Genomic DNA, 17,528 nt, shown 5'->3' with positions numbered 1-17,528 from the left:
ATATTATGTTAGTGTGCATAAAATAATATGGGTCTTTAATTGAGGCAATAAAAGTGTTTTGAATTGGGTCATCTTTATTTCAATAGTTGGATCAACTTGTTGCGAGATTGAGGACACTTAAGAGCCCAACAAGGTAGCCCCAAAGAAAGAAGTCAAGGGAGAGTAGGATTTAGTAAAGGCAGTTTTGTAATTATGAGTTTTTGTTTTAAAAGGGGAGTATAAATACTTCAAAGCCTCAAGATTTTTCATTCTAAAATCATAATTGTCAGATTTCACAAAAGAAATTCCAAGGTTTTCTCTTTATTTTCCCTCTCCTCTTTCCCCTTATATTCCTCTCTTTTTCCTCTTCTTTTTCCTCTCCTTCCTCACGCCTCTCTCTCTCCTTCTTCTTCTCCCCTCACGCCGGCAACCACCGGCACCACCACCACCACCGGCGGCAGCAGCTGTAGCCGATAGCCCCGCCGGCCACCCCTCCTTCTCTCTCCTTTTTGTTTTTGGTGTTTTGGTATTATTAAAAAAAAAAACTCTTTTTCTCTTCCTAATTTAATTCTATTGTTTTTAATATTTTAAAGCATGATTTTGATTATGTTTTGGTATTGAATTTGGGTATTTGATGCTGTTCAATTATTTATATAATTTTCAGATTTTTATTCAATCAAAAACCCCAATTTATAAACCCTAGAATTTGGGAATTTAATGTTTATGGTTAAGGTTTGATCCTAGATTGATGTTATTGTTTATTTAATGGTTTAAACATGTTTTTAATGAGTTTAAAGCCCTCCAATTAATGTTGAAGTTTATCTATGCACACTACTTTTTAATTATTGAGTTAGGTTTTGATTACCCATAAAAGGAAAAAAGGTTTAAATATGATTTTCTAGTCTATTAGTGATGTTTTATATTAAATAAGTATGCTGGAATTTTATTTAAGTCATAAAAATTAAGTCTTTTTTAAAGGATTTGAAGTATTCACTTAAAGAAAAGGTTTTATGGCTTTTATGTCATTAAATTGGGTTAATTAGTAAGGTTTAAAGAGTATTATAGTTGCTGGAAATTTGTTAGAATAGTTGATTAATTATAGTTATGTATTCTTATTTGTAGGAAGCTTTGAGCTAGGTGATTTCTAACGAGTGTGGCCGAGTTTAGGCATTATTCAAGGTACGTATGTGCACAAGAATATTTGTGTATTGCGTAGTATCATGCTAGGATTTGTGAAGTATGATTTAAGTGATGAATTAGTAGCACATTTGGTTGATTATATGCTTGGAATTGATGTTGGTTGAGCATCAATTGTTATAAAAGCATGTGAATATTATATTTGAGGCATGATACAAGTTGAATATGTATGAATCATGGAAGTACGTATTATTTTCAAATATCAAGAAACATGTATTTAATAAGCAAGGCCTATATATGAGTTAAAGAGCTCACTAGTAGAAAAAATGAATTAGGCACCGCACATTTCGCACCCGTTCTTGAAAACCGGTGGTAAAAGAAATAGGCGGGATTGGGGAAATGACTTTTCGCACCGATTCCTATTAAACCGGTGCGAAATGTTTAGAAAAAAACCAGAAGAAAAGGATTTCTCTTCGGTTCTAACCAAACCGGTGCGAAATGTTTTTAAAAAAACCGGTTTATGGCTTTCTTTCTTCTTCTTTCTTTTTTCCCCCCTGCTTTCCCTCTTCGTTCTGCTCTTCTCTTTCCCTCTCATTTTCGCATCTCCTTCGCTTCCCGAACTCCACTCCATTGAAGCAGCTCGCTCTCTCTCCATTGAAGTTGTTTACGAGCTTTCTTAGTCCATTGAGCAGCAGCTCCTTCTCTCTCTATATCTCTGGCCTCAATTTAACTCGTGCTCTATATTCTCCATTGAAGCCGATTATGAGCTTTCTCACCTCCATTGAAGCATCTTCGAGGTAATGTAGTCTTCTTAATCTACCGAATTCCTTCGCAATCTAGGGTTTGTCTTTGATTTGGTTTTCAATTTCGTAATTTTAGGGTTCTGGTTTTATTTCTATTTTTTGTCGAACAAAATACGTAGAAGGAGAGAGTAGGTACTACCCACCGCCACTCACCCTTCGCCGGCCACCCTCCGTTCCCCTTAGTCGTCCTTCGTGCGTCGGCTATCGACCACCAGGTAATGGTTTTTCCTTTTTTCTTTCGTTTTTAAAAAAACATTGCTATCCCTAACCCTTAATTGCTCAGCCGCCTAGATCCACCGCCTCACACCAACCCAGCTGCCGGCCACCCAACGACTTAGACCACCCGCCGACCTATTTTTTTAAAATTTAGTTTCAATTAATTAACCATAAACCCTAAGTTTTTTAATTTTAATATTTTTTATTCAATCATTTGTAGGAATTGTAGATTTAGTTTGTTTGCTCCTCAAAAGAGAGTTCAAATTCAAAGGTTAGTGGCTATTTTTCCCAATTCAAAATTGCAAACTCCGACCATTGGATGATGGGGTAAGGAGAAGGTAAAGCAATTAGACTTGGAGGAACGCCCATTTTGGGGTAAATCTACTAGGCTGTGAGAAAACTGCTCTGACCCCAATTTATGAAAGAGACGAATAAATGACCTTAAAAAAGTTTTCAAGGATTCAACTGACTAGTCTTATGTTTGTATTCCATTTTTCAAGTTAGTGTACTTATCAGTTGTAGAATAATCTTTGTTTTATGACTGACTGATCTTGTAATTTAATTTTGTGCTCACAATCAACAAATGCTTACATTTTGGATTAATGAAAGACTGAGAGGAGGTCTGTCAAGGCACAAAAACCAGCATAATTTTAGTAAAGGGGGAGGGGGGAAGGTCGAATTCAGAACCTAATATAGCCAATACAGTGTTTAATTTATTTGAAATAATTTAGAATGCTATGGATGTTTCTTTCAGGATGTGATGGAGCTCCGCTGCTACCCCTTCTGTATATGGTCAGCAACATAGCATTCAACATATCAGTCCTCGATCTACTAAAAATTTCAAGTGTCGATGTGTCTTCACTTGTTACCATGGTATCAGGTTGTCTTGTCACTCTCAAGTGCTTCTTTTCTCCCTCCACAAATTCGATTCTTTGATTTTATACTTCATACTTTACATTTTTTAAGTGGTTATTGTTTTATTTTTTTTTATCTTAATTTGCAGTGCCAATTTCCATTTATATTCTTCCCTCCCATTGTCATATCTCCTAAAAAGTTCAAGCTTGGGCTCATACTTCGTCCTTGGAAGTGCAATTTTGATGTTAATACTAGTTTGTTACAACTTACCTCAGTATTTTAGCAAAGCTCTTGAAAAAAATGGGAAATCGTAATGAATTATGACTCTGCCATAGATTTAAAGCATTGTTGATTCGTCGGATACTTATTTTTCTTTTACTGTGAAACATTGAATATAATATCCTGATACATTTTTGTATATAGTCTGGATGAAATTGTACTATATTGCTGTTAAGTTTGATTTATAACAGATTTTTTGGGAAGAAGTATTAAAAATCTAAACCACAGCCCCACTAGGCCACTAGTTCAGGTCGATGGAATTTTCGTGGCTGATACAAGTAAACATCTCCTTACCTTCTCTTATAATGTGTTGTTTAAGCTGGTTTGTTAGTGAATTTTTAAATCAGGATCTTTGCTGTGGTTTGTGCAAATTTTGTTGTGTTTTATGGGTTATCCTACAATGTAGCTAGGGAGACCAATTTCGAGGAGGGTCGAGATCAAATGGGTGACGCGGAACCACCACCTCAAAGACCTTTAAAGGAGTTGGGAACTCCGGGAGCTTATAGAGCTTCAAGCGGCATTGCTCCACCCGTTACTCAAGCCAATGACTTCGAGATTCGGCCCGCAATGATTAATTTGATTGAAAGGAGGCAATATAGTGGAGCAAAACATGAGAGCCCTCTTGCACACTTGAACGAGTTCGAAAAATATTGTAACACGATCAAGGTAAATGGGGTAACTCAAGAGTTTGTGAGACTAAAGTTGTTTCCTTTTTCTTTGATAGGAAGAGCTCTTGAATGGCTTGAGAAGGAGGTGAGGCCTAACTCCTTGAGAACTTGGGACGAGGTCACCACGGCTTTCTTAGGAAGATTCTATTCCCAAAAGAAGACGGCCGAGGCAAGAGCTTTGATCTAAGGTTTCCGTCAAAAAGCTAGTGAAACCATTTATGAAGCATGGGAACGATACAAGGAATATCAAAGGGAGTGCCCTCATCATGGCATTCCGTCATATCAAGTGCTTCAAATTTTCTATGGGGGCTTGAGCCCACAAGGAAAGACTAGCTTGGATGCAGGAGCGGGTGGCCCGATTATGAACAAGACGGAGGAGCAAGTCATAGAGATAATTAAGGATGTGGTGAGGCACCACATGGATTGGCAAGAAGGAGAGAGAGATTCTCTAAACAAGGGAGGAAATGCGGTTTACTCCGTTGATCACCTTAATGCCATCAAAAATTTGACCTCCCAAATCGCCAACCTTGGAAAGGAGATGACGTCCATTAAGGCAAAACTAGAGACCTCTAGTTCAACACAAGAGCATCCCTCCCAATCTAAGGGGAGAGGTATGAATTCTAACTCTTCTCCCTCTACTTCTAATAACATGCCTCATGGATGTTTGTTTTGTGAAAATTGTGGGTCTTATGACCATGATACCTCTTCTTGTAATTATGATTTCCAACCCCAACCCCAATACGAAGATGGTAATGAAAATGAAAATGAACAAGTCAATGCCTTGTCTTATGATAATAGACATAGGAATGACAATCAAAGATACTTACCACCAAATAGAAGAGAACAAGGGGGGAATTCCTATAACCAAAGAGGAAATGATTACGATTACCATAATCAAAATCAATGGGGAAGTAGGAACCAAAGGGACCAAAATCCCCAAGGTAACTACAACCAACAAGGTGGTTATGGTAACCATAATCATAATAATCAAGGAAACTATGGGAATCAAGGGCAATTTCACCAAGGGGGAAACTCTAATAATCGGAACAATTGGAACAACAATAATAATAGAGGTTCTTCTAATCAAAATACGTCCAATTCGAATGTTAGAGGTAATAGGGCTTCCCAAGACAACCACTATGCACAAGCACCACATAGTAGGTCTAGCTTGGAGGAAATGATGGAAAATCAAACTAAAATGTTCAATTCTTTCATGGCCTCAAGTGAAAAGAAATTTAGTGAAGTGATGACCCATAATAAAATGCTAGAGACACAAATTTCACAATTGGCCAATGCTTTGAAGGAAGGGACTAGCACTTCTAAACTACCACCCCATGGACTAGATCCTAAGAGGCCCGTAAATGTTATATCAACAAGGAGTGGTAAAGTTTTGGAAGAAAGTGTTCCTAAAAAAAGCAATGAGAGAATGAACATGAGTGAGCCTCCCTTTAAAAGTGATTTTGAACAAGAGAGAGAGCAAAACCATGAGAATGAAAAGGAGAAAGAATGTGAGAAAGAAAAAGAATTTGAGAAAGAGAAAGATTTTGAAAAAGAGAGTGAAGAGAGAAGAGAAAAAGAGAGAGAAACAAAACAATTGCAAAAACTACCATATCCTCACAAATTTGTTAGAAACAAATTAGATGTGCAATTTGGAAAATTTCTTGAAACATTGAAACAAATTCACCTTTCAATTCCTTTTACCGATGCTATCAAGCAAATGCCTAACTATGCTAGGTTTTTGAAAGATATTTTGAGTGGAAGGAGAAAGTGTGAATTGGTTGAAACGGTGAGTCTCACCGAGAATTGTAGTGCAATTATCATGAACAAGATGCCACCCAAATTAAAAGACCCCGGTAACTTTTCTATCCCATGTGCAATATACAAGATGCAAATTGATAATGCTTTGTGTGACCTAGGGGCTAGTGTTAGCCTAATTCCATACTCGGTATACCAAAGACTTGGGATAGGGGAACTTCTACCCACCAACATCACCCTACAATTGGTCGATCGCTCTATTAAATTCCCAAAGGGTAAGGTAGAGGATGTTCCTCTAATGGTGGGGAAGTTTGTAATCCCGGTGGATTTTGTTGTGTTAGAGATGGATGAAGATGTTAACATTCCAATAATTCTAGGAAGACCTTTTCTTGCTACTTCGGGTGCTTTAATAGATGTTCAAAGTGCTAAATTTTCACTAAAAGTAGGAGATGAGGTGATAGAATTTGATTTGAATGAGAGCATGAAATATCCAAGCTCTAGTCTTGATAATTGCATGATGATTGATACTATTGATTCTATTGTAACTTCTATGCATGAGCACTTGCTCACTACTAACGATGCCCTTGAGAATGTCCTTTTGAACAAGGAAAATATAGGTGACCAAAGCAAAGAGATGGCATTGTATGAAGAGATGCTTGAAGGAAGTACGGAATCAAGCAATGAGCAAGTGTGCATGGGAATCACAACACATGATGCATTAGAAGTAGCTACCTCAAGAGAAGGTAAGGGTGTTCCAATGGTAGAGTTGAAACCTCTACCATCACACCTAAGGTATGAGTTTTTGGGCCCCAATTCAACTTTTCCGGTTATTGTGAATTCTTCTTTGAACGAGTGCCAAACTCAAATGTTATGTGGTGTTTTGAGAGATCACCAAGATGCTTTAGGCTATACCATAGATAACCTCAAAGGTATTAGCCCCGCTTTATGTATGCACCACATAACACTTGAGGAGGGTGCTAAGCCTTCCATTGAGAGGCAAAGGAAACTCAATCCTCAAATGGGGGAGGTGGTGAAGAAAGAAATCACCAAACTCCTTGATGCCGGCATCATCTTCCCCATTTCAAGTTCTAGATGGGTTTCCCCCGTTCATGTGGTCCCTAAAAAGGGAGGAATGACCGTAGTTGAAAATGAGAATGGTAATCTCATTTCAACTAGAACGGTGACTGGTTGGAGGATGTGCATAGACTATAGACGTCTAAATGCATCCACCAACAATGATCATTTTCCTCTCCCTTTTATCGACCAAATGCTTGAAAGACTAACCAAGCACAAGTATTATTGCTTTCTTGATGGTTATTCGGGTTTCTTTCAAATCCCTATAAACCCGGATGACAAAGAGAAAACAACTTTTACTTGTCCCTATGGAACTTATGCATATAGGAGGATGCCCTTCGAGCTTTGCAACGCACCGGCAACCTTCCAAAGATGCATGATGAGTATTTTTGGGGACATGCTTGAAGCCGAAATAGAAGTTTTCATGGATGATTTCTCGGTAGGGGGCCTTTCGTTCGAGGATTGTTTGTCCAACTTGGGCAAGTGCTTGACAAGATGTGAGAAGGTCAATTTGGTTTTGAATTGGGAGAAATGCCACATTATGGTGGAAGAGGGAATTGTCCTTGGTCACAAGATTTCAATTAAAGGGATTGAGGTTGACAAGGCCAAAGTTGAAGTGATAGAAAAGCTTCCGCCACCAATCAATGTGAGAGGAGTAAGGTCATTTTTGGGGCATGCCGGGTTCTATAGGAGATTCATCAAGGATTTCTCACAAATTGCTAGACCCCTAAATGCTCTTCTTCAAAAAGATGCCATCTTTATTTTTGATGAAGAGTGTCTCCAAGCTTTCAACAAATTAAAGGAGGTTTTAATCTCAACTCCAATTGTGCAAGGGCCAAGATGGGATTTGCCATTTGAACTTATGTGCGATGCAAGTGATGTTGCGATTGGAGGAGTATTGGGGCAAAGGGTAGAGAAGAGGCTTCACGTGATTTACTACATGCCTAAGACCTTGAATGAAGCTCAACGGAACTACGCCACAACGGAGAAAGAGTTTCTTGTCGTGGTTCATGCTTTTGAGAAGTTTTGGAACTACCTCATTGGTTCCAAAACTATTGTCTACACTGATCATGCGGCTATTAGGTACCTTGTGGCAAAGAAAGAGTCCAAGCCTCGTCTTCTTCGTTGGGTGCTATCACTTCAACAATTCGATGTAGAGATTCGGGACAAAAAGGGGGCCGAAAATGTGGTTGCGGATCATCTATCCCGGTTAGAGAACGTGCAAGATAATGACGATGGGGTCCCAATTTGTGATGAGTTAAAATATGATGTGCTTTACTTGTTGGCCGAGAAAGATCTTCCTTGGTTTGCGGATTTGGTGAACTATTTGGCTTGTGGGGAGTTTCCTCCAAATGCTTCAAGGAACCAGAAGAAGAAGTTGAAAAAGGAAGCAAGGCATTACATATGGGATGATCCGATCTTTTTCAAAAGAGGAGTAGATGGTTTACTCCGTAGATGTGTGCCAAATGATGAAGTGAAGAGTGTTTTGAAGATGTGCTACTCCGATCCTTGTGGAGGGCACATGGGTGCCAACAAAACAGCCTTGAAAGTACTACAAAGCGGGGTATGGTGGCCTCATATCTTCAAAGATTCATGGGGTTTTGTGAAAACATGTGACTCTTGCCAAAGAACCGGTAATGTTTCGAAGACAAATGAAATGCCTCAACAACCGATTCTTGAACTTGAGGTGTTTGATGTGTGGGGCATTGATTTCATAGGACCTTTTCCCTCATCTAATAGAAATCAATACATCCTTGTGGCGGTTGATTATGTTTCTAAATGGGTTGAAGCCATTGCCTCCCCAACTAATGACCACAAGGTAGTGATGAAGATGTTCAAAAAGGTGATATTTCCAAGATTTGGGATCCCTAGAGCAGTGGTTAGCGATAATGGTTCTCATTTTATTCATAATGTGTTTCAAAAGATGCTGAGAAAGAATGGGGTCCATCAACGCTTTGGCACGACTTATCACCCGCAAACAAGTGGGCAAGCGGAGGTTTCCAATCGCCAAATCAAGGTAATTCTTGAGAAAACAGTGGCTAAGAATAGGAAAGATTGGTCGGACAAGCTAGATGATGCCCTTTGGGCCTATAGAACCGCTTTCAAAACCACCATCGGCACTACCCCCTACCGGCTTGTATATGGTAAGTCTTGTCACCTTCCGGTTGAACTTGAACACCGTGCTCAATGGGCTATCAAAAAGATCAACTTTGATTTGGCGAGTGCGTGTGAATAAAGGTGGCTAGACTTGCATGAGTTAGAGGAACTACGGATGGATGCTTATGATTGTGCAAGCTTGTACAAAACTCGGTCAAAGGAGTGGCATGACCGGCAAATTGAAAAGAAGACCTTCAATGTTGGAGATAAGGTGTTGCTTTACAATTCAAGGATGAAACTATTTCCCGGAAAACTCATGTCAAGGTGGAGTGGTCCATTCACCGTTAAGGAGGTGTTCCCCCATGGAGCCGTTGAGCTAAATGATTTGGATGGATCGAGGTCATTCAAGGTAAATGGGAATCGCCTCAAGCTTTATTATGAGGATGCTCATGTTGGTTTGATTGAGTCAATGCAATGCAATCTCATCTTTTGAGTGTGTGAAGTACGTCAAGCTAGTGACGTTAAAGAAGCGCTTCCGGGAGGCAACCCGAGTTTCTAAACCTCCTCTATTCTATTTGCTTGATGTTTTCTTTTCTTATTTCACAACTTTGGATTGATGGTTTTGCTTGTATTTGGTTTGTGTTGGTATTCTTGTTTGTCTTTCCTTAAAAAGGAATGCATTTTCCATATACCTTAGGCATGATCGTGTTGTATTTTAGTGTGTCTTGAGGGGAAGTTTTGTGCAAATTTTCAAATAGAGGGATTTAGGGGTGTTCGACCAAACTGCAACAAGGTTCGGCCGAACTTTGCAAAAGTTTGACCGAACCACCCAAGAGTTCGGTCGCTCCTCCCCTAGAACTCAAAATGGGCTAAAAACTGTCGGATTCTGGAAAATCAAAAAGTTCGACCGAACTTTTCAAAAGTTTGGTCGAACCTATGCTGGTCCGACCGAACCCCTAGAAAGTTCGGCTGCTCCTGTTCTGGAAATCAAATTAGGCTGAATTCTGGCAGTTTCTGGAAAATCCAAAAGTTCGACCGAACTTTTCAAAAGTTTGGTGGAACTTATTATGGTCCGACCGAACCTCATAAGGTCCGACCGAACCTTTTTCGAGCTTGCCCAGAATTAATAGGCTTGAGCCGCTGCTTTCTCGCTCTTACTTCATACATTCGGCTCTCTCTCTCTCCCTTCTCTTCTCCTTCTCACCCTAATACTCCATTGTCACCCCTCCTTCAACCTCAAATCTCCATAAAAATCACTCCTATCTTTTTCCCTCCTCACTTCATTAACATCCACTACTCAATTCCTACAATCTCCTTAAATTTTCCCCAATTTCTAGGGTTTGAGTGACTTGAAACTTCTTGATTTCTACTTACTTCCAATCAATTGTGGTATGGTTATTCTAGCTTTTGCAAGCTCATTTCTTCAATTTCTCTTTGTTTTACCATGTTTTACATGTTCAAGTATGATATGTGGTATAATTGATATTGTTAGTCATGGCTTGTTTGATTTAAGTGGTTATTGGGATTTCCTTGTTGTAATTGGTTGGTTGTTGTTAGTAGAACTTGTTTCATGATGAATATGCATGTATGACTTGGGTTTTCATGATTTCAATTTGTTTGCTTGAATGTGTTAATCTTTCACTAGGTTGTTCATGCTACATTTTTATTGAGAAATTCTTGAGTTGGATGGAATTTTGTGACTATTACTCATTGTTCTCGGTTTGATTTAGATGAGTTTTGAGTGGATTTCATGAATTTTAGGGGACATCATGCCCAATTTCGCCTAGGTTTTCTTAGGATTTGCATTCGATTGCCATATGATTTTTAGCTCATGCCCTGGTTTATAAGTGTCCATTAATGCCTTGAATTGTATTGTTGCTACCGTCTACATCTATTTCACAACTCATGGCTTTTACTCTCATTGCACACACTTTTTATCTCGACGAGCTTCTTGTGCCTCCTTTTGGCTTGAATCTTCCTAATGTTAATTCTTGGCGATTTTTGTAGATTCACAATGCATCTTTTTGGCAAAAGCAAGTCCAAGAGGAAGAGGACGGGTGAATCTTCATCGTCAAATTTTCCACCTCCACCCGGCATCTATGATCATGGCATCATCGCTCCAAACAAACACTTTTGGGATGTCTATAAAACCCTCATAGACCGTCCCATACGATCTACAAGGTTCTTCTGCGGGAACACCTTAAGAAATCTTGGCATCATGGATGAAGTAGTCCGGCTCGCACAAAACTTTGGTTGGGGCGAGTTCATTGACCTCCATGCTCACACCTATGAGCGCGTCACATTGGAGTTCCTTGATTCCCTCCGCAAGGAAGTCATTGAAGAAGATGATGAAGGGAATGAATCTCAAATTATTCTTCACTTTCGTATGTTCAACGAAGACCATTCCCTAACCGAGAGTGAGCTCAATGAGATCTTCCATTGGCAAGCAACCGGGATGCATCGACCTTTTGATATGACCTCAATGTGTCGCATTCCCTATAATGAACAAGAATGGTGGCAGAGCATCTCCACCAAGCCCGTCTTTCGCACTAACACCGCAAAGGTCAACAACATCATCCATATTGCTTTGAGATACTTTGCCCGGCTCCTTCAGTATGCCGTATTCTTCAAGGCAAACCTCGGCTCTACGGTGAAAGATAAGGTAGCTTGCCTTTACTTGGCCGACAATCCTCCGCGTTTAAAGTTCAAATGCTCCACCACTTTTATCTCGAGATTGTTGGACACTCAAGATGGGCGGCTTGGTGATGAGATACACATGGGGGGCATGATCACCCTCATTGCCCTTTCTTTGAATGGTGGAGCTTACAAGGACCAAATTGATTTGCTCCCCCATGTGCTCCAAAACAAAGAAGAAGAGGTCGTCGGCTACCCTCCTTATGCTCTTTCTATTGTTGCTCTCCGCAACCAACGCTTCATCAACTACACCACCCAGAATCGCAAATTTATCCTCTTGGTTGATAATGGAGAAGAATGGTGTGTCCTCCCGGATCCTCCTCACACTTCGGTAGACCCTTCCAACCCGCTAAGGTGGAAGATTGCGCGAAAATTCATCCCCGATGAATTAAGGAAAAATCAAGTCCGCGGTGCAATCCCTCACCCTCAACCGGTCTACCAAGTGGAGCATCCCTTTCCCCCCCCCCTAGTGGGGGAGGTGAGACATCTTCTTCTTCTTCCTCTTCTCCTTTTGATATGAGTGCCCTGTGTAGTACCCTCGATGGTATTCGTTATGATAATCAGGCTTCTATTAAACAATGGGGGTACTACGCAAGGATGAACTATGATAGTCTTGTGCAAGCGGGCGTTCAAACGCCCTATGTTAACTATCCCTACCACCCGCCTCAAGAGGGTCCAGTTCCACATTGGGACCCCTATGACCCTAACAACCCCTCCCCCAACACCTATGCTTATTGGGAAGGTCCTATCGACCCATCCCAACGTGTTGGTACCCCACCATACAACCCTTATCGGCCGGGTGGGTGTGACTACGCCTATGATCCGGCAAGTCCATCAACCCCGAATCCTTTTGATGGTGGTTGGGGTACACAAGGGTGGCCCTATGAGCACTTTAACCAACCTTTCCATCCATTCATGGATCGCCCGGGGTTTGATTTCATGAACCCTCCTAAGGAACGGGAGGATAGAAACCCCCAATGAGGTTTCTCTCCTTCCCTTTTCCCCCCGGACTTTCATGCCTATTCCTTTTGCTCGAGACGTGCAAAAGACTAGCGTGGGGGAGGATGTTCCTTTTGGTTGAAGTGGAGGGTAGTGTGGTAGGATGGTAGCTTGTGCATATGGAGAACCATCAGGGATAATGAATTTATTGTAGTTAGAAATGATTTTTGGTTGGTAATATTCTTATGATGATGATGTTATGAAGCTTCATTTCTAAAAAAAAAAAAAAAACAAATATATATATATATATATATTTTTGAAGTTGTTTTTCCCTCTTCTCTCTTGATCCCATAATCCAAATCCCAAAATCCAAATCCCTTAATCCAAATTTTGTAGATAGCTTTTTGTCAATCATTTTCTTTTGTTTATAATTCTAGTCTTTTCCTTTTGTTCACTAACTTTTCTTTGTATAGTTGTAGTGTTTCTTTTCTTTTGGCTCACTTTCCTTGTAGCTTGAAAACGGAAGCACAAAATGATGGAATAAGGAGCAACTCAAGCTCCGGAAACCTTGGTGAGATCGCAATTTTGCTTTGTGTTCTATTTCAAGCAGCATTTGGTGAGATCTTTCCCTACTTTCCTTTATTTTTCTTTGTGTGCATAGTTAGTTTAGACTAGAATGGAGTTGATTGTTCGAGGTTGTTTGCATTTGATTCCACGGAATCTGGTGATCGTTGGTATTGATGCCGAACGATCTTTGTTTGTCGATTGAGAATTATATGTTTACTAGCCTCTTATCTCTCTTGTACTCCTTGCATTAAAAAAAAATAATAAAAAAAATTCGAAAAATGTGAAAAAATGAAAAAGATTTTCCTTTTTATTCATGGCAAACCACGAAAAGCTTAGTTGTTTCATTTATATTTCGAGCATAATAATGTTGACTCGTGTGTTTGAATGCTTTGCTTCTTGAGTGTTATAAGTTTGCATGCTTCAGGATTGCCATTGGTTGACTCTGGGACATGTTCATGCTAAGGTAGTTGTTCTAGAACTCGTTAGGCCCATCGAACAAAATTCAGTTGTTTATGGTAAGAAGGTGTTGCTCTCATTAGGGGATTTGAAGCCCTAGAGATGGTTTTTGTAACCCGATGTGAGCTTTATTGTTCAAGCCTCCAACATTACTTGTATGAGCGGTGTAGGATCCTCACCAAGGCATGCTTAGATCTAGAACTTGGTGTCTGACTCCCGAGATCGAGACCGAACTAACCTACGAATGACAAAGGCATTCTTCATTCGGTGACTATTTTTGTTTTCTAGTATTAGTTTTTTTTTTTATCTTTTGTATTTTTGGGTTGCATTTGCCCTTACCATGTTGAGTCTTCCCCTCCTTGATTATAGCACATTGCAAGCCCATGGCCCTTTTGTTTTACTTTCACCCTTAGAATCGTGAAGCTCAAGCCATGAGGGCTTATTGTAGTTTTGATTTGAAATTTGGAAGGGAATGGTTCTACTTGAAAAGTGAAGCAGTGTTTTTGTGAATATGTGTTCAAGAAAAGCAAATGTAAATCCTAGAAAAGCCTTTGAAGCTAAAAAAAAAATTAAATAAATAAATAAATAAAATAAAATAAAATAAAAAAAACAGAGAGAATGTGACAAACGAAGAGTTGATGAATGAAGATGTAAGAGGAAAGAGAAAGCTCAAAAGTGTTTGGCATTATAGTTCAAGATTGTGGCAACGTAGTTTGAAAATTGGTTGATGATTGATTTTGAAAAAGAGGCTTGATCACCCTTTGCTTCACGGTTAGGCTAAGCACCAATTTCCAAATTCCTCCACACCCTTACCCCCTAGCCAACGTTACAACCCTTTCAATGCCCTGTTGACCTAGGTTGGTTGAGTCACTAGTCGGTGGAGGGAGCTGGAACTCAAGCATATGGAGAAGGCATGACTTGGTGAGATGTCGGGTTCCTCTATTTTGCAGTGTTTTATCTTTGTTCCGGCTCCTTCGAGGAGTCACTTGATGCTATCTCCAAGGGCGGATTTGAATCTAGATGAGGGAACGCGGTAAGATTGTATGGAATGCGGGGGGGGAGTGGTGCATGTTTGAGTTCTCTATGCTTAGCATAACTTATCCTTCAATCAACTTTCGGCATCCCCTTGCATGCTCACTTCTACTACTCAGAAAGTTTGACACGCATTCATGTTTGTTATCTCCAAAAGCTCGATTTGGCTATGATTTGTGTTGGATTTGTTGTTTCTCTTTCCCTTGTTTATGGTTTGTCTTGAACACAATTTTGTAAGAGTTGTGGGGTATGCTCTCTGGAAACCCTCACGAGATCACAACTCGTCCTCATCGACGACCTTGGGGTTTAAATGGCTTGTTGCTTTTGCTAAAAGCAATTTCGGTTTTTTTTTTGTTCCTTTCATGTTTGAATAACTAATTCTTTCTCCCTTGTTCATTTTCCTTTGCTTTGCTCGAGGGCGAGCAAAGGCTTAGCGTGGGGGAGTTTGATGAGTGACATTTATGTCACTCTTAGGGGTAGTATTTAGGTCTTTTTCCTCTTATTTTTCTTAGGTTTTTCCACCTCATTTATCCTCTTATGGCTTCTTTATGTGTTGATGAAAAGTAATGCTTATTTGCGCTTATTTTGATAATCTTTATGCATTATTTTATCATCCCCATGCTCTCGTGAACTTTGGTATCTTCTGCAGGTTCCATGACGGTCCTATGCACGGTGGGAGGCCCCTTGGCCAAGTATGGAAGCCATGGACAAAGGCAAGAGGAGCAAAAGGGAAGGAGAGGAAGCAAGAAAAGGAAGTGCAAGAGGAGGTGTGGCCGAACCTCTGAAAGGTCCGGTCGAACCTAGGTGTGGTCAAACTTTTGAAAAGTTTGACCGAACCTCCAGGGTGCAGTGAAGGCAGTGTCAAACCAGTTTTCAGCAAATTTGCAGGAGAGGTTGAACCTCAAAAGTTCGACTAAACAAGGATCAGGGAGGTTCGACCGAACCTACACAGGGTTCGACCGAACCTACCCTTAGTCCGACCGAACCTACCAAGAGTTTGGTCGGACCTTTTCCCGATCTCAGCCAATTTTGTACGGACTATTTAAGGTCCTTTTGAGATTGTTTTTCGGGAGAGAAGAAAGACAGTAGCCTAGTTTTCAGAAAGCTCTCTTAGTTTGAAACATTCCTTAGGATTAATTTAGCTTAGTTTTCATCAAATCAAATCATTGTATTAGTGAAATTCAAGAATTATTCTCAAAGTTTGGCAATTTGTATTCAACATTTGAAGCTTCAATTAGTAATTTCTCCAACCTTCTTCCTTTTAATTTCAGATTTTATTTGGTATTTGCATGTTATTTAAATCTTCTTAGTTCTTGGTAATTTGTTATTGGATGATAGTTATTTCAATTGTTAACCACTTTTCCCCAATTATTGAAGTATTTAGAACCCTAATTCTTGATTGCATGTTGATAAACATGAGTTGTGAGTAGTCTTCTTGCTAGGGGTTGGGTGAAGCTCGACCTTTTGGGTTAACTATGCAAATGTGGGAGAAGCATTGATGTTTGTATTGCAATTAAATTGATTATATGAGATTGCTTGTTAGTTCCTCATGATAGGTTTAGCTACCCTTGACTAAGGAGCTTGATAGTATGATATGCCTAATTTGACATGGAAGTGTAAATTGAGTACGTCATTACTTATTGTAATTTGATTATGTATCATCTATTGCTAAACTAATGAGGAATCTAAGTTTAGTAGTGTGAGTTGTTTTCTAATTGCATGAGGTTGATTTTACATATAGTCCTTGCTATATCTTGTCTATTTTACTCCCCGTTTGCCTATTTGCCTTGGTTGAGTGGATCTCATTCCCTAGTATCTTTAATTCATTGATTTAGAACCATAGTTTGTTTGTCTTCTTGACGAACCCCAATTCACCAATTGACTTCGAGTTAGCTTAAGTGTAAAGATCTTTGGCAATCATATCCCGTTCCTTGTGGACCGAACTCTTACTTGTCATTATGCTTGGTTTGTAAGGTGTTTGTTAATAAATGTGTTTGATTGAGTGTGGAATGTACGACCGTTCTAACGCCCATCAACACGCAAGAAGGATGTCAAGATAGTAAAGGTTTTGTGGTCGAATCAAGAGACTAAGGAAGCGACATGGGAAGCTGAGGATGAAATGAGAAAGAAGTACCCTGAATTGTTTGAGGTTAGTTGAGTTACGGGGACGTAACTCGTTTTCTTCAAGAAGGTAGAATGCGGTAGAATTTCGCGCTTTTTACCTTATTTTCAAATATTTTTGTTCATTTTTAGTATATTTTGCACAATTTTATAGAAGATTAGAAAGAAAGAGAACAAGAAAGGGTACAAAAAGTACAACAATTATGAGTATTAAGAAAAGTTTTTACTAAGTCGGTGAAAAAGTACAGTTTTAAATAAGTTTTTAACAAAGTTTTAAGATTTTCGTGCTCAAGTTTCGAGGACGCAACTTCTTTTAAGGGGGTAGACTGTGATACTTCGTATTTTTATAATATTTTTATTTATATAAATTATTTATTTTATAAATTAAAATGATTCATTTAATTTTTTAAAAGAAATTAATTATTTAAATATTATGTTAGTGTGCATAAAATAAAATGGGTCTTTAATTGAGGAAATAAAAGTGTTTTGAATTGGGTCATCTTTATTTCAATAGTTGGATCAACTTGTTGCGAGATTGAGGACACTTAAGAGCCCAACAAGGTAGCCCCAAAGAAAGAAGTCAAGGGATAGTAGGATTTAGTAAAGGCAGTTTTGTAATTATGAGTTTTTGTTTTAAAAGGGGAGTATAAATACTTCAAAGCCTCAAGATTTTTCATTCTAAAATCATAATTGTCTCACAAAAGAAATTCCAAGGTTTTCTCTTTATTTTCCCTCTCCTCTTTCCCCTTATATTCCTCTCTTTTTCCTCTTCTTTTTCCTCTCCTTCCTCACGCCTCTCTCTCTCCTTCTTCTTCTCCCCTCACGCCGGCAACCACCGGCACCACCACCACCACCG

This window comes from Chenopodium quinoa, unplaced genomic scaffold, assembly GCF_001683475.1.
Source record: "Chenopodium quinoa cultivar QQ74 unplaced genomic scaffold, ASM168347v1, whole genome shotgun sequence".
NCBI classification, from domain to species: Eukaryota; Viridiplantae; Streptophyta; class Magnoliopsida; order Caryophyllales; family Amaranthaceae; genus Chenopodium; species Chenopodium quinoa.
The sequence above is the reverse complement of the archived record's forward strand: the minus strand, read 5'-3'. Positions refer to the sequence as shown.